Raw genomic sequence first — 12,209 nt, 5'->3', positions numbered from 1 at the left:
GTACTACACAATGTTCAGCAAGCAAATTCGATTTTCGGCGGTTATCGACGCCCGATATCTTTGCCTCACTTGTCGCACGTTTTCTTCACGCACCGTCGATTCTCCGGCCAAGAACAAACAGACAGACGACCTGATAACGACGACGACGACGACGAGGTTCCAAGTGTCAGGTAGGTACACGCAATCATCCATTCGGCAAGTGACGGTGGTCAGTCAACCGGCCGGCGTCGTGTAGCACCTTGCCAACCTGACAGATAGAGGGGTCTATAGCTCTCTTTCACTCAGTTTTTTTGATGGGGTGATAAGGCGAAAGGTACGAACGGCGTCGTTGGTGTCAAAAGTTTCCGATTCAATTGGGCTTTTGGCTCTGGTCTATGAGTTTACATTTGGAGGAATAAGAACGACGGGACGCCGTAACCAACGTAGAAGAAGAAGTGCGAGTTTGATTAGATAACGATTGACGATATGATGTTTACTCTTACTGAAAAACAAACTTTTTGGGTAAACTTGGAGTTGCATCAAAGGTATTTGATTTCATTGTGAATGCCAAATTACAAAATTAGTTAAATATAACCTGCTTCCACCCTGTTGTTAGTGACGTGAACAATTTTTATTTAATTGATATCTCCAAAAATTCATTGATTAATTTCCCACAAACATGGAGTTTGAAGTAGGGTGGACGTCCCTATAGAATCAAAGCCGGGGTTCGGGGAGGGAGCTTCAGGGCAGTGGACAGTATGCTGTAATGGCGGAGACTGGATGTGCAGAAAATAAAAAAGCTTTCATAAGATCATGTATATTGTCTTGAGGTTTTCTCTTCTTTAAAAATACACGATCTTTCATCAATGTGATGGGATTTCGCGTAAGAGATTTCCCTTCTTGTGTTAATCAGTTGACTATTGTGACTAAATTCTACCAAATTTTATTATAAAGCAGAATGATTATTTTTAAAGCAGGGAAAACCTCAAGAAAATAAAAAGCTTTTCAGAAAATCAAGGTATAACGTGTACTTTCTTGAGGTTATCTCTACTTTAAAAATAAACATTCTACTTTACAATAATATTTGGTAGAATTTAGTCACAAAAGTCAACTGATTAACACAAGAAGGGAAATCTCTTACACGAAATCCCATCACATTGATGAAAGAGTGTTCATTTTCAAAGAAAGGAAAACCTCAATAAAGAACACATTATACTTTGATCTTCTGAAAGCTTTTTATTTTCTAGAGGTTTTCCCTTCTTTGAAATTAAACATTCTTCTTTATAGTGCAGAGTTCTGTAACGAAAAACTAGGTAAAATTGAGTAGTTGCAAAAAAACGTAAAGTACGACAAAAAAAAATTGCACGAATATACTTTTTACGGAAATTTCATTTAAGTTCAAAAGATTTTTGAATAAACCCAAACATGTTAAAAATGAATCTAACGTATATTTAATTGATTTCAGATGATTACATGCAAATGAATATGAAAAATAAGAATTCAATTAAATGTACATGCGTTTACATTTATATTTGAAATTAATTAAATTAAATTATTTTTTTTTGAAAAATGCATATAATGGCGTTATTTTATTTTTAAATAAAATGAAAGGTATTTAATAAAAATCGTTACGAAACGAGTTTTCAACAATTATTTCTTCGAATTCAATGAAATTTCTCTGTGTAGATCAGATGGTAGTCACTCAGACTCGTAATCTAAATTCGAGTTGAAACCCCTAGCGAAAGTGCAAAATGAGTTTGAGTCCTAACCCATAAAATATGTCGCGTTATAACTCTTAAATTGATATAAAGTACTTTATAGCTTTCTTTGCAGTTTTCTGCTTGAGTCAAATTATATAATATTTTTTTCAAAAATGAATGATGATAATTTTGACGAAATTTACTTTTTTCAAAGGGTAGAGTTAGATAAAAATAAAAAAAAATAAAAAAAAATAAATGCTAAGGCATAATCTCAACATTTGAATGCAAAAAGTGTTTTAAAATATATTTTACACTAGTTCAGATGTTTTAATCATTAGTTTTCAAAACATTTAAGACTTGACGAAAATAAAAATTTTAGCGAAAAAAATTTTAGCGATCAAAAAAAAAAATTCAACAGATTTTAAAATCAACCCAAACATGCTAAAAATGATTCTAAACGAAGGGGAATGCATTTTAAATTGATATCAGCTGCTTGCACTTAAATTTCTATTCGTTTTTTGAAAAAAACAAATTATTGCCTCCTGGTTTTCTGGCAAACTTTGAAGAGGGGGTGGGGGGGAGTGACAAAAACGTAAATACAATTTGTACCAGTCTAAATGTTATAACATATACATTTATAAAAGTAATAGTCATTTATTTTCGTTCGGCAAGACCAAACTTTTTTTTAAATGGCTGGTAATAGTCAATTTACAAATTTGAAACCTTATATAGGCAAGACTTTAGAATATGCTTTAAAAAATTGATTATAGTTTTAGCATAATTTAAGGCTTTCTACGATATTTCAACATTTTTCACGTTCCGTGAAATTTTCATAAAATTTGGTCTGTTAAAATTATTGCTGAATTTTTTAACGCGAATACTAACCAAGCTTGATGTTATGCTTGATTGATGATTTTATGTTTGTTCCTTAATTCTATTTTTATTTATTTCATGACTTGCTATTTAAACATAAAACAATCAAAATTCTTGAAATTATATTTAAAAAATGCTGAAAATGCGTTTTCTAACACGTTTCGTAACGTTCGGGGAAGACATATTTTTTTTTCATTTTTACTTTTTCAAATCAAAATAAACACATACCGTTGTCTATTTTTTCCCACACAAAGTTCACTCAAAGACTATTTCCAATAAAAAAAAGGCGACTCCTGTTGAGCTTTTGTCCAGCCGTCAGTCCCGGCCACGCTCCGTGGTACCACGGTGGTGCCACCAAATCTACCGTGGCCACCACCGTCAGCAACCAACATCCATCAGCAAAATAACGTCAGCAAACGCAAAAGAAAGAAGCTCTGAAGAAAAAAAAAGTCGGTGGCGTTTTGATTTATTGATTCTCGAGCCTTGCCTCGAATCAATAGGCCCCGAAAAAGGGCAAACAAAACGGGCTCTTCCACTTCTGGGATAAGCCACTTCTCTTTCCTGAAGGACCATCGTCCCCGGGGGCATGGAACCGAAAAAAAAAAACAAACCAGAAGGTCAGGGGGAAAAAAGTCCAAAAAGCGTCCGAGAACAAATCACGGTCAATTAAGAAAATTAATTAAAATTTAATTTTGGTTTAAATGTTTGACAGGGGTCTCAGGCTTGAGATGGCAAAGATTTGTGAAATTTGGCTTCTGGAAGAAAATTTCAAGGCAGCAGCAGCCAGCATGGAAAAGCATTCCAATATTTTGACCAACTTAATTATCGCCCATTTATTTGGCGCGCCAAAAACGAAAACGCAGGCAAATGCAGGCCGTAAACACTTGGTTCAGCGTTGATGTCACTTCTTTCTCCCGGGACCGTGCCCGTGGGATGGTGAGAAGATGCAAATCGTCGTCGTCATCGCGCATCACCGGATGACTTCTGGACCCCGAAGTATCGAGGCGCAAGATCTTGGCAGAGGATTCGGGCAAAGATTCGCGTAGCAGCAGCAGCAAGACTACAAATTGGACATTTAGTTTCTCGTAATCGGAAAAGATAAGTTGGAGCTGGGTGGTACATGGTATAAACGATTTCTTGAATCGTTCAAAATTATGCTATTCCATACCTTCCATACCATACCTCGAGTCAATGAAAGAGACCGTAACGCAAATCAATTCCGAAAACCTTTGTTAGAAAATAAGAAAGTTCATTTTACTCTCATCCGTCTGCTGTGAGTGTACAGCTGAAATCTGTTAGTTTTTTCGTTTTTTTTTTTTTTTTTTTGTTTTTGTTGCAGTTGATCATAATTTATACAATTATATTATTGCAGTCAAAACAAATTTTCTGATTCACAAAATCACTCTCACCCTGTACCGAAATTTCGGTGCATCCCAAAAATCATCCAACATCCAACTCATTTCTCCTCGAGTTCATCCCAACTTTAGGTTCGCAGCATGGGTCCTCCGAACTGCACACGTTGGTTATTGATAAATAGGTTGATTAAATTTAATTTTCGGGGTCCCACATTCGGTTCGAAATTTTGCTTAACTAACGTTATGGTGCAAAGTGCATTATTTGTCTTGAGAATTTGCTGATGATTCTGTGTGTTTCTTTTTTATTCGCAAGATGCTACCTTTATTTCTTTAATACTGGGTGCGAATGTATTATTCATTTGGGGTAGCGAGAAAAGCTAATTGGGTTAGTTTATTTTGGTTCAAAATGTGCCTAATTTAGGCTTCTCCTGCTTTTGGGACTAGCAAATTTGATGCCACTCACAGGAGTGCAAAACAGTTGACTTATTGATATCCTACGTTTAAACAATGAACCCGAAAATTATACAATCAATTGTTTAAAAAAATATCTTTTGGAGAGACTTGAAACCTGAATTTTTACAGACATTGAAACCTGTTGTAGGTTATTTTTTTTGTAAACAGGTTTCTTCAACATTTTTAAAGATGAGTTACTACAGTTGAAGCATTTTCCACGACATTTTATACAAAAATATACTATGTTTACATTCTAAATTTTGGCCTTTGTATCTTAAGTTTTATGTTATCTTTCATAAAAAAAAACTTTTTTGGGTGACAGACTTAAGTAAGCAAGAGTGAATAAAAAACACTATGCTCAAGATTTTTGAAAATTAATGTTCAAGTCTTGGGATGTTTTCAAGAAGCCGTAAGACATAACCTCCGGCACTAATTTTCGATTTCCTCCAAATTGAAACAAAATTTCATTTATTTTTAGTTAAGGCCATTTATAAAATGTATGATTTGTATGATAAAGAATGAAAGTTTAACATTTCCATTAAAGTGATGCTGGAGATGCTTATTCGTCGCTTGTGTAGTGTCTTGTGACAAGTCTACTGTAAAAAAAAGGACGTGTCACAAGATATCACACAGGAAATGAAATGCCGTCGGAATTTGGACTAGTAAATGAAATAAAATTTAATTTATCAATCACCTTTTCTAATCTTTTTTTTTACAATAAAAAACATGTTTTGCAAATTTTTTTAATACAGGATATTTTCTTAAAACCCCGATAACAAAATGTTTAAAATATATTTGACAATTGAACCGAAGATGGAAACACACTTCTTTGGCAAATGTTTGACCCCATGCGTTTGTTAATTAATAAGTTTAAATCATAACATTACGTTATTACTCAATCAAAATTGATTTGAATTGAGAATTGTAAAGAATTTAAAAAAATCGAATATAAGAAGCTTATAAGAAATTGAAATATATTTTCTCCGAATTCATAAAATTTATGTATTTTTGATCTTGCATATTACCACATATAAGACACACAGTTCAGACTCGATTATCCAAAGTTTCAATTATCCAAGTTCGATTTTCCGAAGGTTTGTATGGGACTTCGGATAATCGAATCACAAAATCGTGATTTTCTTTCTTTTTTTTACATTAAATTCGAGTTCTGCGACTCCATTTTAGTCGAATTTGAATAGTTGATTGCCTATTAAACAATAAAATCCATTTTTCAATACTTCGTCACCGCCATCTTGGATTTAAATTTTTTAAATCACTTTATTGTAGTTATACTAAAGCTCGACATTCAATAATAAGACAACGAAAACCGATCCGAAGTTTCGATTATCCGAAGTGAAATTTTTTCGAGGCCTTCGGATAATCGAGTCTGAACTGTACTGCAAAAACAAATATGTCGCAAAGCGCAATTGTCTGAAATCAATTTATGAATGTGATTCTTATATGCCTGCATTGCAGATTTTGGTTGCTTAAATTTCTTATGTTAAGCTATTGAGATATCTACGATTGAAAAATCCCACTTTCAGGAATTTTAATGGTTATGAAAAATTGAAGAATGTTTGTTATTTCCGTCTGCTCGGGAATGGAGAACAGGAGAGAGAATATTATTCAATTCATAATCTTGTACAATTCTGATGGTTTAATAAGGCTTTCAAGTAAGAACACATATCAACACATTCAAAATATGTTTACTTGGCAGCTTGGGGTTTGTTTGCATCAGATTTGCTATCTGTTTCAAGCAAACATTTTTTTGTCAAGCGACTTCTAGCTGTGTTTTTTTTCGACTGATCGCCCGATATGTCAGCCAACATACCATTGTTTGCATCAGGAAACTGTTGATTTCTATTGATTCTAGCCTCAAAAAGATCAGATTTATATTTTCATTAGAATAAGTATTTAGTATTTTTTTAATTTGTTCATTTAAATATGTTCAAAATTGGCAGAATATGTAAAATCCGTCGAAATCTGTCAAAATCTGGCACAGATAATGATTTATCTTTATTCTGGCTAACACATAAAACATCTGGCATTCCCAGAATAATCTGGCAACCAGGCAACCCCGCTGATATGTTTGGTCAACTCAAAAACCCAAACAGTGTCGAAAAGCATTACTTTTCGAAATAAAATAAGTGCCATAGAGAACTTTACAGTTTGGCAACAAGTTGAATACAACATGTTTGCAATTCCGTTGTAAAACTACATACTTTTCCTGCCATTTTCGGACAACGAAACGGCTTACTTTTCTCTTCTAAAAATAACAGTTCTACTTTTCAGCACTCATTTCAGTGCTGTTGCAGTTTTCAGCACCCATTTGAGTGCTGTTGAACTTTTCAAGACTTTTATCGAAAAGTTTTTCAATTCTGTTTAGATTTTAACGGTGAATTGACTAAACACGTGGACATTTGACTTAAAATTCCATTGAAAGAGTATTTTTGAATTTGCAAAAAATGATGTACCACTCGTCATTGCATAAACTACTATTATGCAACAAGTAGCAAGAAGAAGATTTTTCAGCACGAGTCGTACATTTATGCAACGAGGTTCACCGAGTAAAACATTTAAATTTGCAGCAGGGTAATTCTCCGCCAACTCACACAGCAGTTGCCCCGACCCCTCTGCGATTTGCGTGAAACTTTGTCCTAAGGGGTAACTTTTGTCCCTGATCACGAATCCGAGGTCCGATTTTTGATATCTCGTGACGGAGGGGCGGTACGACCCCTTCCATTTTTGAACATGCGAAAAAAGAGGTGTTTTTAAATAATTTTCAGCCTGTAACGGTGATGAGATAGAATTTTGGTGTCCAGGGGACATTAATGTAAAATTAGACGCCCGATTTGATGGCGTACTCAGAATTCCGAAAAAACGCATTTTTCATCGAAAAAAACACTTAAAAAGTTTTAAAAATTCTCCCATTTTCCGTTACTTGACTGTACAAAATTTTGGAACATGTCATTTTATGGGAAATTTAATGTACTTTTCGAATCTACATTGACCCAGAAGGGTCATTTTTTCATTTAGAACAAAATTTTTCATTTTAAAATTTCGTGTTTTTTCTAACATTGCAGGGTTATTTTTTAGAGTGTAACAATGTTCTACAAAGTTGTAGAGCAGACAATTACAAAAATTTTAATATATAGACATAAGGGGTTTGCTTATAAACATCACGAGTTATTGCGATTTTACGAAAAAAAGTTTTGAAAATGTTGGTCGTCGTTGATCATGGCCGTTCATGGTCACCCGCGACAGACACGGACGACGAAACAAAGAGAAACGCAAAAAGTAACTTTTTCGAAACTTTTTTTTCGTAAAATCGCGATAACTCGTGATGTTTATTAGCAAACCCCTTATGTCTATATATCAAAATTTTTGTAATTGTCTGCTCTACAACTTTGTAGAACATTGTTACACTCTAAAAAATAACCCTGCAAAGTTAGAAAAAACATGAAATTTTAAAATGAAAAATTTTGTTCTAAATGAAAAAATGACCCTTCTGGGTCAATGTAGATTCGAAAAGTACATTAAATTTCCCATAAAATGACATGTTCCAAAATTTTTTACAGTCGAGTAACGGAAAATGGGAGAATTTTGAAAACTTTTTTAGTGTTTTTTTCGATGAAAAATACGTATTTTCGGAATTCTGAGTACGCCATCAAATCGGGCGTCCAATTTTACATAAAAGTCCCTTTGACACCAAATTTCTATCTCATCACCGTTTCAGGCTGCAAATTATTGAAAAACACCGCTTTTTTCGCATGTTCAAAAATTGAAGGGGTCGTACCGCCCCTCCGTCACGAGATATCAACAATCGGACCTCGGATTCGTGATCAGGGACAAAAGTTACCCCTTAGGACAAAGTTTCACGCAAATCGAAGGGGGGTCGGGGCAACTTTGCCCGATTTCGTGTGAGTTGGTAGAGAATTACCCAGCAGTAACCACTTGTTTTTTTTTTCGATTATTTAAATTTTTAAGCTTCTTAAAGAAGATATGAAAGATATTTGAAGGGAGGGAAGTGACATTAACTTTAAGAAATATTTGAATTTGTCACTAGAAACAAGTTTACAGTCATTTACTCAACACTAAAACCTGGAAACACCTGAGAAACAACAACACATTTCAACGCATCATAATAATCAACAAATTCAATCTTGAAAATCTCAAGTGTGAAAAACATGAAGAAGACTGATCTCATTCCATCTTACTTAATCTAATTAAAGGGTGATTCTTCAAACATCGAGAACAATTTCGATAACATTTTTTGCAACACTTTATTTCAACGTCCAAATCGCATTCTTAAACTTAACAAGATCAGATCATCTTCACATCAAAATTGCAACACCTTGCACTTGTTCTATCTATCAATCATCACTAATTACACACCTACAACAAACAATAACCACAACGGGAGCACTATTCCAGCGATAGTGTAAACAAATGGAAAACGGATTATCTCACTCGATAAAACTGACCACCGATCGCCGCCGCCGGCCCAGGTTGTCACACAACCCTCGCTGTGACAGGGCAGTCAGGGGTACAAACGGCAACGGGGGAAGTAATCCAGCGCTCACCCAGCAATTAAAACTTGATTGGCGCCTATAACTCAATACACAATTGTATCGGCCGGTTCGAATCTCCACTGACCGAGGCGGCGCGTTAACCGTTGCGTTGAGTTGATTCCACCGCCCGTTTCCACGGTCAATGAGCCACCGACGAAAAAAGAAGGTTCGTATTCTGCGAATTTACGACACGGCCACAAATGTTTGGACCAGACAGTGCAATTCGCGAGGGCAATTGGGCGCTGTAAAGTGGAGCAAAACGGCGCAAAAATTTGGGGAACCGTTACAAGCACGTAACCTCCGAAGTCGTAGCTCGGGCTCGGGCCTGTCAATATTGTTTGAATTTATGGGCAATCTAGCGTGTGAGAGCGGGTCTCCTCCGATAAGTGAACAGTTCCGATAACGATCCCAAATTGTTATAGCTTCATTTCTCCGCTTGCGTGGAGGAAGAGTGGAGAGACCCTGCCCCGACTACTACAGGTGTGTCCCGGCTATTGACGTACAAACACACGCGTGAAGGCCGAACGGCAGCGCCACCACTACCACAACCACTGCATCAAGAATATTTGGCAGTCTCCGCTACGCGCAAGGTGTGTACACGGGGCTCTTAATTACATCGTAAAGATCGTCCCGATAATCTGGCAGCGAAGACACACTAGATCCTGGGTAGACCGTTCCGGAATAACTGTGTCATTACCTCGAATCTCCGCGACAGCAGCGACCGCTACCGTGTTGAGGTTCCAAATTCTTCCACGAGTTCCGAACTGTGCGGCGAACGCGGCGCGTTATCAACGTACAAGAATCTTCGAGCTGAAAGCCGGCTCTCGCCGATATCTTCACGGCGGATCTTCGCCTATTCACACTGAACGATTATTGAGGCTGTCACTACACTTGTCACTGCAATCAAACTGACCTAACTGGAGAGCGTAACGCGCGCCCGTAACGCCCGCGTAAGGTTCCGGCTTCCTGGTACGGACACCCCGAACGGACTACGCGCGTGGGACCATATGGCGAAGGAGCTGTCCCTGGGTGAATCGGAAAATCTCAGACGTCAAACTCTGCTGGAACACAGGAAAGGACAGAGGACAGACCCGTTGAGCCTAGGTCTGGAGCATTGTTTTTGTTTGGATTGACCGAGCTGGCACGGATTCCAGGGGGGACACCTAGAACGCGAACGCGTCAAATCCCTGGCGTGAGTGTGAGTGTGTGATGCAAAAGTGCAGTGTGCGGGCAAAAACCGAACTTTCCAACATAAATGCGCGCAACCACGACAACGGTCTTAGACCGACTGAAGCTAGCCCCCGTAGAGGTACGGCTGTGCAACGCACACTACCGTAGCGCGCGCCCACACGGCACGGATCCACCGTTGTGCATCCAGAACGTGGCCGCAGCCGGAGCAGAATGTGCAGAACCCCCTCGTGCCTCACGATCTGAACCTGGTGTGAGAGGTTCGCCGAAAGAGGAAGTAATCGCAACCTACCCGCCGCACTTGTATTGGTGCCACAAACCTCCTATCTACACTGTAAACACAGTGCGCAGCAGAGGCACAATAAAAACACGACGCGCCGTAACGCACACACCCGAACCCCCGCAAAAGGGCGTGGCCACGCCGTATCCGTACGCAGCACCACCACAACCGTACCCCAAACGGGGCGTCTCCCAGCGAAACCGGTCTTGTCGTGCACACGAACGAACACAGTGTACAGCGAGCGCGCCGAACAAAAAGGGAACTTCGCTCTCGCAGCCTACTCCGGGTGTTGCATGGCTGTGTAACGCCGCCGTCTGGTGCGACACACGAGGTGTCGTTACGATGCGTTCGCCGATGACAATGAACTAATTGAATTGTGTTGTATCGATGGATCTCGCCGTGTTGTACACCGGTGTTCTGACCGGCGAATTAGAGGGTTGGCAGAAGTCCCCGTTCTCCGTTCAAGTGAGTTCCTCTCCCATAACAATAGGGTTTGAACTTCATCGAATCGGGTGAAGCGGCGGACGGCCTCCTTGTTAGAGTGCCTGCAAGATGAACAGAACAGCAAAAAAAAAATGATGAGTTCGCACAATGTGCCTGATTGACAGCGTGTCAAGCACCTCGCAAGGGTAGACTGGGTGTGGGTTGTGGAGGAGTTGCCAGCGAAACCAGCAGCATCGATAGCCTCGTATGCAAGAGCCTACTGCGATGTTATGGATGAAAACGGGAGTCAGCGAACGCGTGCGGGATGTAACGTCGCAGGCAAGAAAACAAAACTTCGTTGATGAAGAGTTGTTACTCCAGACACGTCCCTATTCGGTGGCGTTTTGCCACTTTTGGCGTGGAAGGGGGTAACCAGCAGAATGGAATGGATCTAGATTGTATGGGGGAGGAATGGGAGACAAGCTTGCCAAACCTGGATTCATACCGTATTTTAGCTCACCATATGACAATTATACGAAGTCCTCGGAAAAAAATCACTGCGGATAATCGAACATCTTACTTTATATCTAGAAAATCTTTCTTGAACACGACAAATATTATTAACACTTCTTAATTCGATACTTTTTGATTTCGTAATGACATTGTGAGGACCACTTCTTGCTATGACAATTTTGCATTATTTTTTCGTCTATTGAAATTTTTTTATTTTTTTTCAGTTAAACTATGTAAACTGAAAAAGAACAATGAAATCCGTTTTTAAATTTATTTTACGCGTGGGGCAACACCAGCCAGCAACAGTCAACTGTTCGGAGCTCCTCAAACTTTTCGATTTTTTCGCCGTAATTAACCGTGTTTACCCGCGAGTTTGCTGCTCCAGCATGCCAAGGGCCGGCCGTGGCCGTGGCAGTTCGAGTGCGGCCTCGAAAAACCCGCGAAGTTCATCTACCGGCAGAGTGCAGAAAGGTAAACACACCAACGCCGCATCGACCGCCATCGCGCACGGGAGCGTGCCCGGTGACGTCACCGATCCATCGTTTTTACACGTGTCATACCGTCCACGTGAGTCCCCAGTACGGACGAGACAATCGACCCGGGCATCCGGAAGCACTTCCGGCCAGCAGCAGCAGCAGCAGCAGTCCATCAGCACTACGACAACAACCACTTCCAACGTTCCCACCAGCAACGAATTTGATATGCTGAGTGGAGAAGAAAACAACACCGCCAGTGACAGCAGCAGTGCTGGCGACGACGATGACGATGATGAACTTGCGCGCAAGCAAGGAAAGCAGAAAAAGTGTAACTCTCCGAAGGAACGACGTCCACCTCCAATTTTTGTTTTGGATACGTTGGCTGACGATGTTGACGA

At 39.1% G+C, this 12,209-nt stretch overlaps 1 protein-coding gene across 3 annotated transcripts in view; it reads right to left on the bottom strand.

The window, feature by feature from the left end:
- Nucleotides 1-9,759, bottom strand: part of LOC120426396 (GATA-binding factor C-like) — a 227,657-nt gene extending 217,898 nt beyond the window's left edge. For all 3 annotated transcript variants that reach the window (XM_039591152.2, XM_039591151.2, XM_039591150.2), the window contains exon 1: nucleotides 9,629-9,759. The gene's annotated coding sequence lies outside the window, so the exon portion shown is untranslated. The remainder of the gene's footprint in view (nucleotides 1-9,628) is intronic.
- Between the last annotated feature and the right edge of the window lie 2,450 nt (nucleotides 9,760-12,209).

Source organism: Culex pipiens, chromosome 1 (genome assembly GCF_016801865.2).
Source record: "Culex pipiens pallens isolate TS chromosome 1, TS_CPP_V2, whole genome shotgun sequence".
NCBI lineage: Eukaryota > Metazoa > Arthropoda > Insecta > Diptera > Culicidae > Culex > Culex pipiens.
The sequence above is the reverse complement of the archived record's forward strand: the minus strand, read 5'-3'. Positions and strand labels throughout refer to the sequence as shown.